Source organism: Grammomys surdaster, unplaced genomic scaffold (assembly GCF_004785775.1).
Source record: "Grammomys surdaster isolate TR1022 unplaced genomic scaffold, NIH_TR_1.0 125635, whole genome shotgun sequence".
NCBI classification, from domain to species: Eukaryota; Metazoa; Chordata; class Mammalia; order Rodentia; family Muridae; genus Grammomys; species Grammomys surdaster.
Window position 1 is genome coordinate 713,111 of NW_021620473.1, and position 8,026 is coordinate 721,136.

The following is an 8,026-nucleotide window of genomic DNA, read 5'->3' on the forward strand; positions in this document are numbered from 1 at the left end:
AGAGAGAGAGAGAGAGAGAGAGAGAGAGAGAGAGAGAGAGAGAGAGAAGGGAAGTAGAGGCTGGCCATGAGCACTTGGAGAGAGGCGGAAGGGAAGGGGGAAGGGGTGAGGGGGCAGGGAGAAGCAAGAGATCAAGAGAGAGAGGAGGGGGCAAGCAGCCCCTTTTATAGTGGGCCAAGCCTACCTGGCTGTTGCCAGGTAACTGTGGGGGTGGAGTTTAGACAGAATTCGAACAATGGCTACCATGTATAGCTTGGCAGGGACCTTGGAGGAAGGAACAGACTCTTCCATCCCTGGAATATCAGGAGAGATAACAGTATCATGGCCATACGCAACTGTAATGTGACCTTAAAGGAGGGCTTTTTCAAAAATTTTCAAAAATTTTATTTTTACTTTATGTTTATGGATATCTTGTCTGCATGTATGTGCACTGAGAGCTCATGAAGGCCCCAAGAGGGCGCTAGATCTGGAATTGGAGTTAAGGGTGATTTGTGAGCTACCATGAGCATGCTGGGAACCAAACCTGGGTCTTCTGCAAGAACAAGTGCTTTAACCATTGAGCAATCTCTTTAGAAACAATGGGCTGAACCAAGCAGCGGTGGCCTGGTGGGCTTGGGGCTTAGATCTCTCCTATCTCTGTCAGCTGATCCTTGTGTCTCTTCCAGGTAAGGTACTTCCAAGGAAAGAGACATATTCTTCCTGGAAGCCCATTTTACCCAGAATTCAGTCCAAGTCATGTAAGATTTAAGGCCATGTATAGGGAGTCAAGTATGCCTGTGGTTAGAAAGTTCACTTGTAGAAAAGAAAACAGTGGGGTGGGAGAGATGGCTCAGCAGTTACGAGCACTGACTGTTTTCCTAGAGGTCCTAAGTTCAATTCCCAGCAACCACATGGTGGCTCACAACCATCTGTAATGGAGTCTGATGCTCTTCTGGTGGGGCTGAAGACAATGACAGTGTGCTCTTAAAAAAGAAGCAAATTAAGGAAGGAAGGGTTAAAAATCAACAAAAGAAAAGAAAAGGAAAAAAATGTAACAGTAACAGTTCTCTCTCTCTCTCTCTCTCTCTCTCTCTCTCTCTCTCTCTCTCTCTCCACCTGTTCTCCTGATGAGGAAGTCCCCGAAGCCAGTTTGATGTGACCCAGCTGGAGTTCAGCACTATCTTCTATTGTTCATAACTTCTTTGGGGGTGTGTGTCTCATTGGTCAGTCCCTCTCAGAGCTAAAGAGCTAACCTCCTGCCTAACAAGTCTGAGACTGATAGAGAGGTCTGTGTGGTATCCGGGTTGTCACCACCCTTGCGTGAGGCTGCCCTACCAGATGGGTCCATTGATATTTGTTGTTAAAAGGAGGGGTATGCTGTTTGTGCCCTGCTGCCCTGCGTTGCCTGCTGGGAGGACTTGATCTACCCGTCATGTCACAATAGTGGTTGAGAGAGAGCCGGCCTGTGGATTTCGGAAAAGGGAGAAGACGCCCAAGACATTCTATTAGGTGCTGACACTTGGCTCTCTTGGAGCCTCTGGGCTGTGTTGTTCAGATCTGCATCCTCAGGTTGATGAGGGACCTGATTTTATTTGGAAGTGTCCAGTAAAAATTACAGCATCCATTCTTATGTGACTTCCCTTCCTGGGGGGCCCTTGGGAGATAAGCAGACTCAGTCTACCTTTTGGGCTTCTTGGGTCAACCAGAGCTTTACTTGCCACTGGCTGTGTGAGACTGAGGGAACGTGGTCTTTCAGAGCCTGTTTCCTTCTTTTCAGGTTTTATGCTGGTTACTTTTCTCAAAAGTACCCAAGGGAAATGGGTTCAGAGAAAAGCTTATATGGGTTCAGATTTGAGGGTATTTTACTGGGACAGGAACAGGAGGCAGCTGGATACATTGTATCAGGAAGCACAGAGTAATTCATTGATGCTGGTGAGCGGCTCACATTCGCATTATTCAGTCCAGGATGCCAGCCCGTGGAATCGTGCTGCCGGTATTCCAGAGTGGTCTTCCCTCTTCCTCTAAACCACTCTGAAAACTCTGGTGTGTTTTCCTGGTGCTCTCAACCCCAGTCAAGGGGATGAAGATTGATTACCACAGACGATGCATATGGGCTGTTATTTATTCAACAATAATTCAGTGAGCTCCTACTGTGTGCCAGGAAGTGTTTTACATGTTTGGAAAACTCTAGCCAACTAGGAAGACTTCCTGTCTGCTGCTGCTGCCATGGGGAAGGTTGCAGATGAGACCACAGTCATAATTCACCTCGCACACAGTAGGCCTTGTGTTGAGATGCATGCCCCTAACACACTGGGGGAAGTGCTCTGAATCCTGGGGAGTGGGGTCCAGAGCACCGAGTGCTGTGGGAGAGCAGAGTGTAGGCAGGCTGGTCCTGGGCCTTAACTGGGTATGAAGAAAGCAGACACCTGTGTGCTCATCCTTAAGATGTGGCCAGTCCCTCCCAACACCTTCAGCAGCCTAGTATTTTTTTTTTCTATTTCTTTCCAAAGGCAGGGTTTCAAAACTCCTGGAGTTGCTGTGCACACCCACCTGTAACTTGTTCATGTTCCCAACATACAATGCCACCATTGTGTGGCTCTGGGGCTGTTCCCAGGCCCAACCCCAGCATTCTCTGTACAGGGTCCCAGGCCAGCCTGGCCCCACAGACTGGAAGAACGGGGAGGGGGTGGGGTGTGAGGTTTACTCCGACCAAGCACAGCCCTGCAAAGGTAGCACGTGTTATATTGGCATATTTATTTTGGTTTTCCTAATACGGTTGTGAAATTATGTTTGCTTTATACCTTGGCGACATGGGAAAGTGTCAGCGTCCCTGAGCAGGTAGGTCTGTCAGGACCCAGTGACAAGTGTCCAGCCCCTTTCCCAGGGTCTGGCAGCACTGTGGTGGCTATTGTTCAACCAGTCCTTCTCACAGCCTCATGGCTTTTCCCACGATGCTGTGACACGTGACCCTCCGCAGCTCATGGATTCCGTTTGAGCCCCTCACAAACAGTGCAGTGCCTTTGGTGCCACCGCCACTCTTGGCAGATGGTGCTCGCTCACTCTCTTCCAAACTGGGGAAAACCTTGACTTTTGCAGGAGTAGTTTTTCCGAATCAGTGCAACCAAATACCAGACAAAATGCAACTTTGTTTTCACGTGTGTTTTTCTGGGAAGTCGTGCTGGTCGTGGTGTGAGCAGCTGGCACATCACACCCACAGCGGGGACCCAGGAGTGATGGGCGCTGTGCTCAGTTTGCTTCCTGTTTCCCCTTTTCATTCAGTCCAAAGCTCCAGTCCGTAGGATGGTGTTCCCCGAATCCAGGGTGAGCCTTTTTAAGTTAGTTTCCTCTGGAAATACCTTCACGGGGTCTCTTAGATATTTCCAAATCTGTAGAGTTGTCAATAAAGGTTCTCTGTTACAAGCTCTGAGTACGTCAGTTTGAGAGAAGTGATACATCTTGCTCCAAGGCAAGATGAAAACAAAGAAATCCCTGATTTGCAAAGTGTCCACATGATGTGTCATCTATGCCCTTCCTGCTCACAGAGAGCACAGCCAGCCTATACCAGGAACCAGTAGATGTGCTTATGATCTCACAGGAATCCAAATAGGGAGTCAACCCATTTTGTAGATAAGAAAACTGAGGCTCGGTTAGTTTAACTACGCCTTGGAGGTTCACCTGGCTAGGAAGTGGTTGAGGCATGTTTGAAACCCGGTTGTCCTGGCTCCAGAAAATGTATTCAATTAACATTGCATACAGCAGTCAGAGCATCGTTCAGCACAGGTGAGGTGTTCAGGAAGTGTTTGCTGAATGTACCGAGGCACAGGTGCAGCACTTTCCTACTTGGATGAAGCCCAGCTTTGGGGGGAAAACTAAAGTTGACGTTAAGGAACTGCCAAGCCACTCCAGTGGCTCCCCTGTGTGTCTGCCGGCAGGTGCCTTTAGAAGTGAGTCTTGCAGGGCAGTGGGTGTTGGGAAGTACATCTGTTTGGTGATGATGTAAGCAAGATTACTGCAGATGAGAAGGGAGGGAACCAATGGGTGGCCCCCTGTACCTACTGCCTTCTGAGTCCAGACAGGGATCCTTGTCCATGCTACATGATGGCTCTATTCAAAGTGTACCCCAGGAGCAGCGTCTGGCAGTTGGGTACACCTGTACTCAAGTCGGGGTGGGGGATAGCTACAGAGAAGCCAGTGACAATCTCAGTGTTTCTGCAGCCCAGCTTTTTAGTGGGGTCCCATTGCTAAAGGAGCCAAGTCTTTCTCACTCGAAATTGGCACAAATGGTCACAGGGTCTCCCCATCTCTGTGTTTTCCTTGAGGCCCCTCTTGTCAAGACATTGAACAATTGTCGTTCTTTTTTGAGATAGGCTACTATGTAGCTCAGGCTAGCCTCAAATTGTCTTCTTGCTTCTGCCTCCTCACTGCTAGGATGCTTCTGCTTACCAGGCTGCAAGCGATACACGATGTTCAAAGACTGTCAGTCTTTTGAGCGGGCCCTAGGAGCATCCTTGAGTACATCACAGCGGCCCTGTGTTCAGAGTGCTGCCTCTGGGTGGCCAAGAAAAGGGAAGTTGTGGCAATTAAAAGCAGGCTGCGTTCCAGTTCTCAATGTAATGTGTTTAGAAAGATTGCCAATTAAATAGCTAAAAATGTGAGGTTCTGAAGAGAGTGGCCTCTTTCTGCCACCAGGAATGACATTTTCTCTAAAACTTGGTGTTTAACTTGAATATTAATAACAGCTTTGAATTTAATATGCTGTGCCAGAAACCGACACTGTGTTAGCTGGCTACATATGTGATCTCATCTTGTGTCTAAGGCACCTGCATGGCAGCTGCACCATCAGGGACACTGAGGCCCAAGGTGGGATGAGATACATCAAGCGACCCACAACTGGGAAGGCTAAATGTATTTCAGCCTAATCCGCATGTATACCTGAGGCTGCAAACCTTGCCTTTATGAGGCTAGAGTGATGGACCACATGTCTATTGTGGGAGTGGAGGGAGGGTCAGTGCCCTCCAGTTAGGCACTGGAGTGCTCTGGGCGGAAGTGGACGCTAACAGACAACGGTGGGAGCAGAGCTTGTGTTCTGACTCAGCCCCACTGTGCTGTGCAGCCCCACACAGAAGATTTTCCTTCTCTGTGCTGGGCCTCTCTTCTCTGTTTGGCTGGTGAGGCAGAACGTGTGACCCTCATGCCAGGTAACAAGCTGGCATCCATTTAGAAACACTAACCTTGCTATAGTAAACAAACAAACAAAAGACCCAGTGAGAACACTGGATCTGCGGCTACAGTATCACTTTTGTAGCACTGGGTAATCAGAGTGAAGACATCTGACTGCACAACGCTCAGGTAAAGGAGGGATGTTATCTTGATGGCATGACCAAAGTCTTGGCTCAGTGTTAGACAGTAGCATCCTTTACTACGAACACGGGAAACAGCTGCTGATGCCAAATGACTGCTTTGCTCTGATCACCAGTCTCCTTCCGAGACGCCTCTCACCCTAGTTTCCCAGGAATGGCCCTCTTGGTACCCTGCCTTCTGTCTGAAGCGCCCGCCTGTGTTTCTGGCCTGCTTTCTAGCCAGTCTCGTTCTGCTGGTGCGGTTTTTCCTGTGGTGTGATTCCTCACTACAGAACAGCCTCACTAACTGAGGTCCAGACTTGGAGACATCAGTTTTCCCCCTTGATCAGCACGGTGCCAGCATCATCTGGTAATCAGATCCTTTACTTCCACCACTTGTCACAAGTCTCCGCTTTGGGCTTCAACTCCAATGACAGAGACTGTTGTGGAGTGAGAGGCAAGCAAACTTGGCGCTCTGGAATCCTGCCAGGGTCTGTAGAAAGCCCCTTTCGCTGCTTGGGCCTTCTCCCTCTCCTTCCCTTTTTTCTTCCCCTTCTTATTTTATTTGACAGCAGCTTCTCTAGGAGCATCACCTGGGCAGCACAGAGGCTGTGGGTACAGGGAAATCAAGGTTAGGGACGCCTGCTTGGGCACCAATGTGAAACTGTCCTGAGACCTTTTTACCTTGAACTAGTTTGAGGATTTGAAATCCAACTGAGGATTTTGTTCTTCCTTTCCCACTAAAACTGTGTTGTTGAAAATTCATAGGTTCCCTCTTGGGGTGAAACTAGGATCATTATGTGTCTGCAAAAAGCAGTGGCTCCCAAGTCCCATAATTTGGGGTAATGAGAGCCTTGGAGACATGCTTTTGGCTACCCAAAGTCTCTGGCTTTCACCCTGGCTTGAAAACTTGTTGCAGAGCTGCTGAACCTAAGGAATAGGTCTCCAGTGAATAGTTAGCATCTCTACTGCCATGATGAAATACTATGACCAAGAGCAATTTGGGGAGGAAAGGATTTATTTTGCTTCTGCTTCCATATCACTGTTCACTGTTGAAGGAAGTTAGGGCAGGAATTCAAACAAGACAGAAAAGGTGCTGTTTACTGGCTTGCTTCCCATGGCTTGCTCAACCTGCTTTCTTATAGAACCCAGGACCACCACCCCAGGATGTCCCCATCCCCAGTGGACTGGGTCCTCCCACTTCAATCACTAGTTAAGAAAAGTCTCTGCAGGCTTGGCTGTCTACAGCCAGATCCTATAGATGCATTTTCTCAGTTGAGGTCCCCTCTTCTCGGATGACTCCATCTGTGTCAAGTTGCCATAAGAAGTAGCCAGCCAGCACAGTGTTCCTTGGAAGCCTGTGTTAACTTATGTGATTGACCAAAACATCACAGAAAGGATACGAGATTGAGTTTATGGCTACACTTACCATGGCCTGTGGCCCTGACTTTAAAAATAAACCTGAATGGTTTTGTGTGGTTTATATCTTTTAAGTCAAGAGCTGGGAATGGGAGAGGAAGGGAAATTCCCAATTATCAAGGATCCATGTTAGATGGCCTTAATGATTATACTTGAGTGGGATAATTAATTTCTTTGCTGTATTAGTCAGGGTTCTCTAGAGAAAGGTAACTGATAGAACGAATCTATTAGCCTGTACATACATACATACATACAAACATACATACATACATAATGGCATTTATTAGAGTGGCTTACATGATATGGTCCAACTATTCCAATAAGGGCTGTCTGTCTCCAGTGGAAAGTCCAAGAACTCAGTCATCATTCCGTCCACAAGGCTGGATGTCTCAGCCAGTCTTCAGTATACCGTAGGACTGTAATGCCAGTGAGGGAATGAACTTGTCAACGAGAGTGAGGGCAAGCAGGCAAAGAGCGAGCCCTTCCTTCTTCCATGTCCTTTGTATAGGCTGCCACCAGGAGGTGTGACCCAGATTAAAGGTGGATCAAAGATCTGGATTTAGGCCAGACTTCCCACTTCAAGAGATTCAGTCTAGAAAAATCCCTCACAGGTGTACCCTGTCACTTGGGTTTTAGTTAATTCCAGAGATAGTCAAGTTGACAAGAATAACCACTATTCCCACTCTCCTTTAAAAGACATTTTTAAAAAATGCCTGTGTGTTTCGCTGCAGGTATATGTGTGCACCATTTGCATGCAGTACCTGCAGAGGCCAGAAGAGGAGGTTGGAGTCCCTGAAATTGGAGTTGAGTGGCAGTTGTAATATCACTATGTAGATGCTGGGAATTGAATGCCCCCCTACAACCCTATCCCATCCTCTGGAAGAGCAGCCAGTGCTCTTAATCCCTGAGCCATTGCTCTAGCCCCGGCCCCCACCTCCACCCTACCCCCACCTTTCCTCTGGTTTGAAATTCTGGTTTGAAGACTCACCAAGAGCCCACATCCTTGGTTTTCATGGGTAATCAATCGCACTCGTTCTCATTCCCTTCAGCTTGACCCAGCAGGCACATAATGGCCTCCTGCCACGTGCCAGAAACTGGGCAAGATATGGCGGTTGCTTACATCTGGTAGTGGGAACTCGAGGGTTGGATCCGGAAACGAAGAGTGATTTCATGGAAGGGCAGGCCCTGGAGTTGAGCCAGGCAGCCCCCAAGCGGGGCAAGCAGCAGCAGCAGTGAAGAGACAGGAGAGCTGGTGAGTTTTTCTGAGGTGGATTACAGTGATTGCTGCT

At 48.3% G+C, this 8,026-nt stretch overlaps 1 long non-coding RNA gene across 1 annotated transcript; it reads right to left on the bottom strand.

The window, feature by feature from the left end:
* Window positions 1-5,536: 5,536 nt before the first annotated feature.
* On the bottom strand, window positions 5,537-8,026 carry LOC114638880. The gene is made up of 3 exons (XR_003713935.1): window positions 7,726-8,026; window positions 7,035-7,153; window positions 5,537-5,927 (listed from the first exon to the last, which is right to left on the bottom strand). It is a non-coding gene; the product is annotated as an uncharacterized LOC114638880 (long non-coding RNA).